The 14959-nt window shown below is 44.5% G+C and overlaps 1 long non-coding RNA gene across 1 annotated transcript; it reads left to right on the top strand.

Annotated features, from left to right (window-relative positions):
* Positions 1-1351: 1351 nt before the first annotated feature.
* On the top strand, positions 1352-14160 carry LOC123137042 (uncharacterized). Its single transcript, XR_006467665.1, has 4 exons — positions 1352-1738; positions 1822-1911; positions 2000-2104; positions 13431-14160. It is a non-coding gene; the product is annotated as an uncharacterized lncRNA (long non-coding RNA).
* Positions 14161-14959: the final 799 nt, after the last annotated feature.

The following is a 14959-nucleotide window of genomic DNA, read 5'->3' as shown; positions in this document are numbered from 1 at the left end:
TATTTTAGAATGGAGGGAGTATATACGAACATCTGGGTTGTAGCCCGAAACGGAGAGGAAATTGTTTTTTATTGTGATAGAGAACGGAAGAGAGGTGTGCGGGCGTCTCTTCAAAGTGCATGTGTTTTTTAGAGAAAGAGATCATCTATGTGAAATGCTTGCTTCTGCACTGATGGGTGTTTGATGGATACATCAATTTTCTCTTTCGTTGCAATACAAGTGCATATTTGCTAAAAAAAAACTCTTCAAACCAAACAACCAACTATCTCTAAAAAATCCAACATAGTAAAAATATGTTTGCATTCAAATGTTTTGAATTTTTTAGAAAAATGTATTAGTTATTAAACTTTCGAATAGTATACAACAATTCCGTCGTTTGTATATCCCACTAAATGCACATACACTACTCCTTTTGCACCCGGTGTTAGTGCTAAGCTTAAGTAGGAGCCATGGGAGCACATCATACGACTTTCTCAACTCAATACTTCATAGTCCAGGTACCAACAATCCTTTTTTAACTGCGGACACTGAGCGGGTGTGTTTTTTTAAAGATAAAGGGTGTTTCAAATTGTTCTTACTTTCAAAGAATATTCACATTTTTAAATATGTTCATGCTTTTTAAAATTGCCCCAAATTTCCAAACAAAAGTGTCCCAAATTACATTTAAAATTATTCACAAAATTAGAAAAAATCACACTTTTTTTGATTAAAAAACATGGCTTCAAAAACAATTCGGCTTTAAAACATGTTCTAATTCTAATAAAAAAATTAAAACTTCAAAAAATGTTCAATTTGATAAAAACAATAAAGAAATATTTGTGTTTTCTCAAAAGCAGAATATAAAAGTGATTCATAGACTATTCCATGTCCATGCACCCCTAGTCTTCCATCGGATGAAGGATGTTAGGGTAACCTTATCACCGATGTTTATCTGAATTGAGTATAAAAAATGACACGTAATGTACATGAAGCAAGTTTTGTGATTTTCTTACCCGTTGCAACGCACGGGTATTTGTACTAGTGATTTGCCATGTCAACCTGCTTTGGAGCGGGCTCCTTTGGCTTTGCCTCAAGGCAGTCTGATATGTCGATCTTTCCCTACCTAGCCCATTCAACAGGTACCTTGCTTGACTGCAATTAGCGAGAGATAAAACAAAAAATCAGGTGGCAAATCACTTGTGTTGTCTGGCCTTCTCGCGCCAAGAACAAAGCATGATTGTCGAAGCGCGGTCAAGCTACCAACGTGCATCACCGTCAAGCTGCTACCGTCGAAACGCGGGCTAGATGCTATCTCTACTATATATATTACTTTAAAAAAAGCGTAAGGATCCGTCTCCCCCCTTACGTCGCCCGAATCGTCGGTCCCTTCACCCCGCGTTCTCTCCCATGTTGGTTTTCCGCGTGAAAAAAAATTGTAAGTGAGTCAACGCGATCTCGCTCCCGAACGAACCCACACCAATCGGCTCCCCTGGCTCTAACCATCCCAATCTGGTCGACACCACAATCTCACCACCAAATCCGGCGTCGCCCACTTCCTCTTCCAATCTTGTGAGTTGCAGTCCGCCACCACCGATGCCGCCCGGTTCCCGTCCGAAACCTGCCACTTGCGACGGACCGAGGCCGCCGAAGCCGGCGACCAAAGGATTCGAAGCAGCCGCCCAGAGCTACTTCGCCCTCGACGTTGAGGATGGCGTGGGCCTGAGCTCCTGGCCTTCCCGGGTCCGCCGCCGCTGGGCTCGTACGTGTCGCCGATCCAGTCACCGGCCATTGTTTCAGTTCGTGCTCCCTCCCACCTCATATTCCCCTGTTTTTGTTCTGCAGGTTACTATTGCTGACGTGTGCTGAATATAACTTGGATTCCATGGATGATGATGAGATTCTGGCGGTAGTGTTTAACCTTTCAAGAATCACGTAAGCATATCGTCGTCTTTGGGGACGCCTTTTCTGGCGGTAGTGTTTAACCTTCCAAGAATCACATAAGCATCATGTCATAATGCAGCTGAACCTGAGCGATGATGATATTCTTCCAAGTTGATGCGCCTTCTCATGGACACCAACCCTGCAATTTTGTATTGGGGAAATACACTGTTTGCTTGATTGACAGGTATGCAATAGCGCGACTCTTCAAATTACAGTGGCAATATGTTTTATAAGACAAGCTATAATTGCTCAAGCTGAATCCTTCTCGTAGAAAATTAAATTTCCAACATGGAATAGCTGCAATTGGTATGAGAAAACATTTTATGTTACAAATTCTTTTGCTTCCAGTATTTGTAATCAAGTGGTATTAACAGGTGCACAATTACTAGAAAGTGGGGGAGAAGGGGGGGGGGTTAGTCATATAATATGCATGAGGATCATAACTATATGTTTGACACGGTTGATGTTGAACCACGGAAATTTGTATGTCCAACATGATTGATGTATGAACCACTAGAATATGTATCCCGGTTGCAACGCACGGGCACTTAGCTAGTCGACAATCACAAATGGCACATGGATCCCAATTTGAGCGAACGCCTGATCTGGATTCTGGATCGAAACCAGATCGAATGAATCGTTGCCCTAGAAGGGGAAAACAAATAAACATTTCCTTTGATGGGATATCGACCACCAGCACGAACCACTCCTGGCCTTCACGTCAAAAAATATGGGCGCTCTTAGGCCCAGTTCTTTTGGGTGATTCTCCCAGAATCGCCCCCCTCCCCAGCTTTTCACAGAATCGCCACTCCAATTTTTTTTTACAATCCTATTTAGTTAAAGTCTAATTAGCTAGGATTGTAAAAAAATATAGAGTGACGATTCTGGGAAAAGCTGTGGAGAACTGGCCCTTAAAAGGGTTGCTAAAAACAACACGTGGTAAGGAAAAATTGGGCCAAAAAAGACCCAGCTTCAGCACAACGAAAAACAGCCTTTCATCCGAATTGATTGACTACAAACATACCACCTCTGTAAACTAATACGTATAAGTTTACAGAGAGGGAGTACAAATTAGCCAACCTTTTATAATGAAACTATCGCATGGCCACCAGTTAGAAATAATGTCCACGAAAAAAATCGTAGCTATTGATTTTTTTTCCAGAAAAACTTCCAATCTATTCATCTTCAATCATGGCAGTATAACGAATACCAGAAATAAAAATTACATCCAGAATCGTAGACCACCTAGCGACGACTACAAGCACCGAAGCGAGCCGAAGGCGCGCCACCGTCATCGTCCCTCCATCGCCGGAGCCGGGCACAACTTGTTGTAGTAGACAGTCGGAAAGTCGTCGTGCTAAGGCCCCATAGGACCAGGACCCCAGAACAGCAACCGCCGCCGATGAAAAATAACATAGATCGGAAGGATCCAAACCGAAGGCACACGAACGTAGACAAACAACAACGAGATCCGAGCAAATCCACCAAAGATAGATCTGCCGGAGACACACCTCCACACGCCCATCAAGGATGCTAGACGCACCGCCGGAACGGGGGCTAGGCGGGGAGACCTTTATTCCATCTTCAGGGAGCCGCCGCCGTCTCGCCTTTCTGAGTAGGACACAAACCCTAACAAGATTAAAAAAATGACTAAAAACGGAGCCCTCCAGCCGGTCCTTGCCAGGATCCACCGCGCCTCCATGGCCCTAGGGCCATCGGAGACGAGGCGAACCTGCGCCGGCGCCGGCGAGAGGCACGAACCCTAACTTTCTTTCTTGGAGGAGGAGGCAGAGCCCTATGCAACGCATGTCAATCCTATTGAACTTAATTTGCCATGACATTTAAATTTCCAGCTACATGAAAAAATTGCATACTAAATAATAAAAAGACGTACAAGAATTTTGCCATCATCATATAATAAAAAATGCCACGCTCTATATTTTGTTTTGTCATAACATTTGAAACACATGCAATGAAAGAAAAGGCCATGGTATAAATAATAAAATTCCATAATCACCGTCTTGCCTTGCGGTTGAGATAAAACATTGCAAACATGATCAGGAAAAGTAATGAGCAGAACTCTTAAAGCATTAATTTGTCATGACATCTAAATTTCCAAGTACATGGCAAATTTGCCTACAAAATAGCAAAAATGACATAATGGATTTTTGGCATGATATTATAATAGAAATGCCATGCTCTATATTTTATTTCTCATAACATATGGTAGAAATTAAAAAAAATGAACGGTCCCCGGGTGGGAGGGAATCCCCACCTGAATATATTGCTCAAGAAACTGCCAAGCCAATAGTTTCCCCTTAAGCATTGGCTGGTCCAGTTTATAACGGAAACCAGATCGAAAACCTATACAAAGTGACCCGTTTATGAGGGAAACCAGGCCAAAAACCGTACAAGCAACACCCAGACATGGCACACCAAGCTAGTAGACAGAAGAACCATCGCCATGAAAGACACTCGTAGATGTGGGGTGTCATCGAGGGATCACAATACTCGAACTTTGCAAGCAGCCTAACGCACTGAACTGACATGCATACCGAGACCACGACACAACCCAGAAGCATCCACAATCAATGAGTGCAACTAAACATGAACCTTGACTGGGAGCTCCACCACGGTAACATGACGATTAGCAAGTTGGGCAGGCATCTTGCACCATCAATGATCAAAGAAGAACCGAGACATCACCAAGTGCACGGAGCTCACCGCAACACATCGGCAGCCATGGGAGGGTCTTGAGCAAGCTAACAACATGGGTGAGACACCTTCACTAGGGGGAAAAACAAATGGTTGTCCCACGATGCCAAAGGCACCGTCGCCAAACCCCAAAGAACACCACCAAACAACCACCGTCGAACCCAAACTGGCCGCACCACCACCATCGTCAAATCAACACCGGTCCCCCAACTGACCCCTACTCCAGAAATGATGCCCACAAAAAGGGAACAATGCAAGCTGCCGCCATTATCCGATCCAAAAGAGCACAGACCTGAGGTTTCCCTCGGAGCAGGGAACGACAAGGCAGAGGAGCACATCACCCAATGGGATATCGCTTATCGTTATCGTCTCGGTCAGTTAGGGATTAGAGATTAGTCAGAAATCGGCCGATTAATTGATTTTATTGGTCAACTATTAATCGCATATATTTTGCAAATATCAGGTTACCAACACTAAAATACGCTATATTCCACACCAAAACTATATTGGACAGAAGTGTTACTTTGATTCCTAGCCTTTGAACCCTTGTATAATAAAAAACAAAATAGAACAACAATACATATTGCGTAACAAGGCCACAAAACATAAATAAACATAGTTTTTACAAACATAGTGCTATGAATAGGTCTGATTTATTAATAGATTCCCAATAAATCGTTTGTCAGAGCGATAAATCAGTCCAAAAGATAAACGATGAAGATAAGTCATAATCGTATCGGTTAGTGGTTAGTGATAAATTGAAAGATTAATCGCTGAATCGAAAGATTTTTTGAACAGTGACATCACCACAACAGCGCCCTCAAGAAGGTAGCAACGCCCACGGACGCTGCCGCTCCCGGCTCCGGCCAAAGCCAGAGACAGACTTTCTCCTGGTAGTCTCCTACGCCTCTGACCAGAGCAGCCGGTCTGTCACGAGCACCACCCCGGCCATCCTCCACCAACCTCCGTCTGCTGCGCACAACCTAGCTCCCAGCAACGAGCCACCACCTCAATGCTGAGCAGCAGCCATCTCGGTGGCCCGAGACGCCAGATCCGGTGCTGCGCCTGGAGCCCTGACCCACCTAGTCGGCTAGCAACAAGGCCAGCAACGGCCGCGCAGAGGCAGACCTGGGGGCCGCATGAATCCAGCCAGCCTCGGTCGAAGGCCAAAAGCAGCCATCGGGTCCGAAGCCGATCTCCAGATCCAGGGGAAGATTCCCACGGATCCAGGACGCAGCTTGCCTGAGCATCCGCAGCAGCACGCCCAAGCTCCAACGAGTAGCAACGCCGCCGCATCTGCAACCCCTCGGCCCGCCGATGTCATCGCCGCCACACCCCGTTTCGTCGGCGCGGCCACCACCCACGTGCGGACCAACAGGAGCACCGAGGCAACGGTTCACGCCCACAACCACCACCATCCACCACCACTTCAGTGCTCGTCGCCGCGCGCCGGGGGAGCACCGCGCCGTCGGCCACCACCCGAGCCCCCTGCTCAAGGATGGCGTCGCGCTGAGAGTTGTTGCCCGGTGCCGCCAGATCCGAAAGGGCTTTGCCCGGGGGATGCCTTAAGCGGCGGCGAGGGAGGGGAAGCCTGAGGGGGAGGGGGTTGAGCCGGGAGGAGTTGGCGCCGCCCGAGTCGCCCTGGGGAAGGACGACATTGGGGGGGGGGGGGGGGGGGGGGGGGCAGAAATGATAAAATTGTTGTAATGTATCAAAACTTGTCTTGATAGAAATAATAAACTTTCTATACTATGAAAATAAAATTTCCATAGTAACATATGGCTCCAGGGAAAACAAAATTGCCAGGATTCTGGAAATAAAATTGACATGCTATGAAAATAAAGTTGCATGTCTTTGAAAATAAATTTGACATGGTCTAGGAAATAAATTTTAACATGGACCAGAGACAAACTAAATTGTCGTGGCTCTGGAAGTTATTTTGTCATGGAACTGAAAAATAAATTTACCTCGGTCTATCGAAAAATTAATTTGACATGGCTATGAAAATAAATTGTCATGTATTTGTAAGTAAAGTTATCATGGTCTAGCAGTGCAATTTGCCATGGTGTAAGAAATTAAAATGATCACTGATAAATGGTGAATGTAGAAAAATTATGTCATGGCAAATTCAAAAAGAACATAGTACAATGGCATGGTAAAATTTTAAAAAAATTGTATGCACATAGTACATTCGCATGGCAAACGAACGATCTAAAAATTTGCCATGGTTATGAAAAAAATCCCTAATTTATGGCAACGGTAGGAAAAAAATATGTCATTGGAAATTTTGAAATTTGTTCTATAGTTGATGGCAAATATCAGAAATTCTCAAATTGGACTTAGTAAATATCAGGATAATGATATGGATTTGGATCCAACGGATAATGCAAATCGAAAAATCAAGCCCGCCTATAAATGAAATAAATGAAAGTGAAAGTTCAGTACGAACTGGTAGAGCGAGAGCAGCTAGTTTAGAAGGAAAAGAAAAAGGGCGCCTACTCAGTGGTAAGTTAGGTCATTCCTTTCTGGCTATCAGAAAAGAGTATGATCGAGGGTCCCATAAGGCAAAGGGAAGGTGCTCCCCCGACCTACTACCCTCGGAGAGATTCCTACGGTTTTCTTTTAAAAAAAACATAGTACATTGACTTGACAACTTTAAGAAAAATGCGTTATGGCATGGTAAATGTAAAAAAAATGTCACATGGCAAATTATATGAAATTTATAAAAGGGGCCACATGGCAACTTTGGATATTTAGGGGCCATTTGGAATTCAGGCGGGATTGCCACACCAAATCAGGGAAGCCAAAAAATTGGCAGAGGAATCGGCCGCCCACGTACTGCCCGCGTGCGGGCGCAATATCTGAACTAGACGACCAAAATATTGACGTGGAAACAGATTCCTGGCTTTAATCCAAACGCCTACCCATGCAACTAGTCAACACCAAGATTTTGGCGTGGTAGCTATTGGCGATCCGACCGGCCCCTTGTTCTTATCTAAACTTTGCCATGATTATAGTTTCTTTTTGTAAATTTCCATATACCCCCACGGCAAATATATAAAAACATCATGGCACACTACAACACGGTTGAGAAACAGAGGCATTTTCTAAAGGGACAAGTATACTTTTTGTCCCTAAACTCTTTTGAAAGTATAGAAATAGTCCTTGAATTCAAAAACCGGCAAAACTTAGTCCCTTAATTTTTTAAACCGGATTAATTTAGTTCCTCATACCGCTTCGAGTGGTTTTCATCTGATGTGGACACGGTTTTGACCAAAAAACTTGACACGTCACCTAGGTTTGACCGCCACGTCATAGTCCATGTCATTTTTTTTAAAACACAGTGCATGTCATCAAGGGTCCCCAGAACTCCCAGGCGCGGCGAGTTCGGATGAGAAGCTGGACAGCGTCGTCCATGACGGTCATGCGGCGGAAATGAAGCGCTTGAGCGGCCAGAGGAGCTCGATGACCCAGGGCGTGGCGTTGGCAGACGAGTGACTTGGCCTCCCTGTTGCACGGGTCGTCGAGCTGCAGCCTGCGCCCGGCACGACGCCGCTGACCTTCTGGACAGGAGGCCTGAGCAGGAGGAGGAGCTCGAGGCGGCGAGCTCGGACAAGCCGTCCGCTGGCACCTCCATTGACGGCGTTGGCCATGCATCTGATCGTATGCAGCGGCGTGTAAGGTGCAGTCCGGGGAGCAACACATCGTGTGCGTGTGTATTCTGGGCGAGATCGGATCAGCGTGTTCGATGTGTTTCGCTTGCATCTCCAGCGGGCCGAATCAATACGTACGTTCACGTATACCTGCCTGCCGGTGGCTAGAATCAATTTATCCGGTTTTGAAAGTTGGGGGACTAAGTTTTGCTGGTTTCGGAGTCGAGGGACCATTGCTATACTTTCGAAAGAGTTGAAGGACGAAAAATATACTTGTCCCTTTTCTAAAAGGCATTAAAAAAGCGCCTCAGATTACCTCTCTTTAAAGGCATTTTGGCAAAACGCCTTCAAAGGCCCATTGTTAGCTGGCATTCTGGAAAAATGCCTCAAAACATGCTGAATTAGTGGCATTCTGAAAAACTGCTGTAATATGTAATAGTTTACAGGGCATATTGCAAAATGCTACTACAGATTGAGAGGCGTTTCCAGAAAATGACTTAATATATCAGAGTATAGGGGGCGTTTTGAAAAGTGCGAGCACGCACTTTGAAGGCATTACAGACGAAAACGCCTCGAAAGCTCGGTTATATTTTTCGATTTAGCACCTATTGTTTCAAGTATCTACCTGCACGACCTTCCACTCCAGCGACCCACCTGGCCAGTAGATACATTATAAAATCCTGGCGCTTCCTAGATTAAACAAGCAAATGTTTTTTTTTGAAAGTCGGCACTTCATTGACTAAACAACAAAGTCATACAAAGTCTCCCAGATACACTCCGAAGCATAGTTGAAAACACAAAGACCAGTAGAATTATAACAAGACCTAGCTAAAACATGAGCCAACACATTACATGGCCGACGAACATGCACAAAAGAGAATGAGGAGAAGCCCAGAGTTGCCAGCTTGATATCAGCCACGATGGAACCAACCACAGAACGATCTTGGGCTTTGGATTTCAGCCTTTGCATCAAAGAAAGGCAATCAGTGGCAAAGATCACATGGGAAAAGTGTTCTTGACGTGCCATGTCAACTGCTATGCGAAGAGCCAAAGCTTCAGCCATCTCGGGGGTGAGTGCACCAGGCAACACATCAGTACACGCCTTGATACAATGACCCATATGGTTCAGAGCTACTACACCAGCACCAGACTTGTTGGAGTTATGAAATAAAGCTGCATCAAAAAATAGCATAACTGTACCTGGAGGCGGTGGAGACCAATTTGAGCTGGAAGCAATAGTCTCACATCTATTCACAGGAACAGGTTTGTAAGCATGTTTGAAAATCATCTGAACATAACTACGAATTTTGCCTGCACTACTTCTTGGAATAGGAACTTCAGGAGTGTTTCGAGCCGAGTTTCGAGCATCCCAAATGTGCCAAATGGTTACATCCATCACAGTTGCCTCACGAGCGGAGCATCGAGATAAGAAATAAAAAAGCCACTGTTTTGGAGACCTGAATTCACCACGGCGCAGCTGGACATGAAAGAAATTCTTCACTTCATCCCACACATTTCTTGCAAAATGGCAGAAGAGCAAGGCATGCTCGATAGTCTCCAGCCGGCCGCAGAAAGCACATGCAGCAGGAGCAGGAACCTTGCGTCTACAGAGTTGTTCCCCACAAGGCAAACAGTTATGTGCAAAACGCCATAAGACGATCTTCATCTTGTTAGGTGCAATAACAGACCATATAGATTTCCACTCCTTCTCCTCCGCTGCTCTGTTAGAGGATTGGCCACGACCGCTATTACTATTTCTTTCCAGGAATCGTTTCGTCCGAGCCATGTTGTATGTCGAACGAACAGAATAATCCCCCAACCTGGTAACAGGCCAGTATGCAAAATCTGAACCTCCGTGCCTACTGATAGGAACCTGTAGGATCGCTGCCGCAATGTCCGATGCGAAGAAAGCACACACAGTCTCATCATTCCAACAACCAGTATCTTCGCCCAACAAACAATGAATTGTGGCTGACTCCGGGATTGGCGAGGTTGTCCTAATCAAGCCAGGAGGAAAGGATGGGATCCAATGATCAGACAATATACGAGTGCTTTTACCATCACCAATCCCCCAACAAATCCCTTGCTTCAAAAGATCCCGGCCATAAAGGATACTACGCCACGTGACTGATGCGGACCGAGGAGCTATAGCATTCCAAAAGTCTCCTTGAGGGAAGTATCTGCCTTTGAGAACCCGGGCACATAACGAATCTGGTTCTGTGAGTAAGCGCCATCCTTGCTTTCCAAGCATAGCTTGATTAAAAAGCGCCATATCACGGAAGCCCATTCCCCCTAGGGATTTTGGCGTAGTGAGCCACTCCCAGGATCGCCAGTGCAGCTTCTTCTTACCATTTTCCCTGCCCCACCAATGGTCTGAAATAATTTGACGGAATTTCTCACACGTAGTCACCGGAAGCTGAAAACAACTCATAATGAAAGTCGGAATTGCCCGGATAATTGATTTTAGCAAAGCTTCCAACCCTGCTCGGGACAAAGGCCTATCAGACCAACCATGTATACGCTGCCATGCCCTGTCAGGGAGAAATTTAAAAGTACTCGTAGGAGAATGTCCAACTTCAGTAGGCATGCCAAGGTAGGACCCATGGAAAGCTTCGTTTGTGATTCCCAACCTTGCCTTGACACGGTGCTTCACACTGTCAGGACACCTATTGCCAAAAATTATAGAGGACTTGTCCTTATTGATAAGCTGCCCCGATCCTTCACAGAATAGTTTCAGGGTGGAATCCAAAGAGGCCACACTACGAATGTCACTTCTGGCGAAGAAAATGCTGTCGTCGGCAAACAGGAGATGTGAGATAGGTGGGCCAGAGCGGCCGTTGCGGATGCCATGTAGGTCACCACAATTCTCCTTCTGTAATAACAGACTCGACAAGCCTCCTGTGCACAAAAGAAACAGGTAGGGGCTGATTGGGTCCCCCTGACGAATACCACGCGAAGGAACCACAGGTTCAGTGAGTTCACCATTAACCCTGATTGCATACCGGACATTGGTAACACATCTCATGACTGACTCAATCCAGGCCAGAGCAAAACCAAGCCGACACAAGCAGCCCTGAAGATAACTCCACTCAATACGATCATATGCCTTCTCTATTTTTTTTACGCGAGTCACTCTTCGCTCACAAAGAACTTAGCAATTTATTTAGTCCCATACCGCCTACTGATCTAAGATTTCACCTGTTTAAAAGGGGAGCCACATATCGTCTCTTAAAGATTCTAACATGTAATAGGAAAAATGACGCTGTGCAGTGTGATTCAGTATGGCGTATGGGTATGGGTATGACCTGTACATGTGTGTGTGCGTGTGCGTACAGGAATGGGATTCAATATACTGACAGACATACGGGGTGCGTACATGTGTGTGTGTACGTGTGTGTGTGACCTTGCCTCTTTTACTTTACCGGGTGCAGTTTCACAGGCGTACTTCAAAACGCCCTCAAGGATATATTGAGGCATTCTTCTAAAACGCCTTCAATTATATGAGCATCGGAGGCATTCTACCGAAGCGCCTGCAAAAACCTTTCCCTTCAAGACCATCTCTAGCATTTTTCTAAAGTGCCTTCTTATGTCTTTGAGGACGCCTTTTGAGCTTTTAAAGGCATTTTTCAATGCCTCTGAATCTCTACCATGCTGTAGTGGCATAAACTACACTAATTTTGAAAAAGGCTCGCAAGGCCGCTTGACAATTTTTTTAAAGACACTACATATATTGTGCCAGTTGTAGAATAATTTTGTACCAATTTGGCAAAACAAACACCTTAAAGAAAAATGAAAAACACACAAACTTGCCATGATAAAATGGGTAATTTTCATAGTAAAGTTTGTACATATCTCATGGCAAATTACGAAAACAAAATGTTTTTCTGAATAATGGTAACTCGTACACAAATTTCTGAGGGTCACATGGCAAATTTAGGTGTTTTATTCTCAAAATAATGGTAACATTTGGTGGGAAAAATAATTGTCACATGGAAAATTTGGGAAATAGGTTTGTACTGGTCACATGACAAACTTAGAAGAAATGTTTGTTCTGGTCACATGGCACCGATGGGACAAACCTACTTGCCAAAGCTAGTACAAGCTACGAACAGTGAAAAAAATCCATGTGTTTCACCCTCCACCTCTCCCCTACCCAAAATTTGTTATGACATTTAAAAAAGGATTCGCTATGGTATGCACAATAATTTTGCCATGGTATGCCCAAAATATGTGGTGATAGAAATAATATTTAGGAAATTGTTTTCCAAAAAAGCAAGGCAACTTGTACTTTTTTTTTACCTTTTCTTCTTGTTTGTTTTCTAGAGGGCAGGCTCTAGGTATTGTACATGGCAATTTCACCTTAAATTTGTCGGCAGCTTTTCTTTTGTAAGGACAAAAATATTTCTATTGCCACAAGGTACTGGGCAGTGCATATGAATACGCATGGCACCTGCATGTATACAACACTGAAAACATCTATAAAAAAAAGCTCTGAAATTGAACATGTATGCAACTACATGTACCGGCTACGTAGTTGCCACCCAGGAGACTCCGAATTTTGTTGCCTAGCACAAAAAGTAAGTTTATAATCCAATTAAGTGGCACAAGGTGAACCAACATCTTGACTAACTCTATGCGGCGGTGGAGAAAAGTGCGTGATGAGCATCTCGTCTGTCTCTCTCTCGGTGAGGATGCGGGGGGGGGGGGGGGGGGAGCAAGGGCTGTGGAGGCTTTTTTATCATTCCTTGGTGCAGTTGCGAAATCTACATTATTTCCTCTTCAGGCGTGTGCGTGGGGGGGGGGGGGATAAGGTGTTCGACGACTATGCGCGTTCCCGCGGGCGCATTTTTTAAGTGAACAAAGGGGGAACGTGATGTGGTGAGCTTCTGTGCTTCAATATCTGCAATCGATTTGATGGCGACCAATGCGTTGGATAGGACCTCCAGAAGTTTGACGTCACATTTATAGTATGTAGGAATGTAGAATCATCTCCAATGTCCTCCTTTTTGAAAAAAAAATCATCTCCATTTTCCTAATCAAGCTTTTAAAAGAGATGCTTCTCTGATTTTTTTTTCGTATGCATTCTTTTTTTTATGGGTTCTTCTTTTCTTTCTTGTTACCTTCAGACCTTTTGTCTTTCAGGCCCAAGAGGCTTCTGGCGGAAATGACTTCAGGCCTCCTCGCTGGGTCTTTCAGGCCCAAGAGGCGGCACTACACATCGTGGCCCAGTTACTGCCACGCGGCGCCATACCCTAGCAAGCTCTCTATATAACAGGGTGCAGCCCCCCTATTCGGCGCAGCAGAACTCTCCTCCTCCCATCCGCCGCCGCATCTGATGTCGCCGCCGCCGCCGCATCTGATGTCGCCGCCGCAGCAATACTGCCGCCGTCTATCTTTTTGATGATTGTTTTTGCGGATCATGCCTTCAGTTTGATGGTTTTCTTCTTCTTTTCCTGCTGTCTCTCTCTGATATTGCTTTTGGTTTGATCTGATGATGATTCCCCACCTGGAAAGAAGCTTCTCCGCGTGATCCAGATTCATTCGGTTGGTCACGGGGGGAACGCTGCAGCCTTGGAGCTCTTTCCTGAGAGCAAGTGCGCAGGATATAATGCTGGCCGGCCGATCTAGATGGCTCTCCAGTTTGGCTTTTCTGTGCCATTTTCTTCCGTGTTATGCATCCCATGCTTTATGATCTCAGATCTCATAGTATATGACTAGCTTAGCCCGCGCGGCGACACGCCGCGCCAATCGGTAAGTCGCGACTATGTATGTTATGGTCTAAACAGTAGAACAATGAATAGTTATAAATTAAGAAGTATGTACGATAATTTTATGTGTATCTTTCTCTATCAATTAAAGAGAAGGACAACAATATACGTAAAAGTTGAAGATGGTAAAGAAGTAGATTTATTACAATCATGCATAATGCATTGTCACCTAAATCATATAATTAGTGCACTCTTTTGCCATTAAGCAAGCAGCCCAGTGAACTAACCCTAATTTATCTACACCTAAATCAATCACATGTTCATCACATGAGGATAGGCATGGATCATCTTCCTAAAAATATATGCAGAAACATTCTTTGCATATCTGTTTTCTGTTCTTAAAAATAATTCTGCTGCTGTAGGTAAAATACGAAATTAATAATATGATAGCACCCCCTGTGGTGACCACATCATCCAAATAGTGAAACTTCACGAAACCATAAAAGATCAACTTGCAAAAACCTTAAACGCTAAAGGAAGTATTATCTGAACACTGACTGATACACATTTTGCACTGAAACAAGCAGTACGTGAGTGATATCAGATTCAGACTGACATTACCTCAGGCCTGCTATAAAGAGAGAAGCTAGATTTGTAGTTAGCCAGTAGCTTAGGCCTGTTAAAGAGAGAAGCTAGATTGGCCACTGGCTATCCAACATTGATATTAATTAGTTTTTTAACACTAATCTTAATTAGTTCGTACCTTTTTCTTGAATAATGCCACCTGAGAGCGCAGTTGATCGCCTCACTCCAATGAGTTTGCTTTTCCTGCCTCAATGCTCAATTTCTCATTCATTGGATTGAGCTCTGCATGTTGTTGAGTAATTAGTTCTCTCTGCAGTGGCGCACTTGCTTGTATGGAAGTATAGACAGATACTGCTGAACGACAAAATCGGAAACTAA

Source organism: Triticum aestivum, chromosome 1B, assembly GCF_018294505.1.
Source record: "Triticum aestivum cultivar Chinese Spring chromosome 1B, IWGSC CS RefSeq v2.1, whole genome shotgun sequence".
Taxonomy (NCBI): Eukaryota; Viridiplantae; Streptophyta; class Magnoliopsida; order Poales; family Poaceae; genus Triticum; species Triticum aestivum.
Note: the sequence above shows the minus strand (reverse complement) of the source record. Positions and strands in the feature narration are given on the sequence as shown.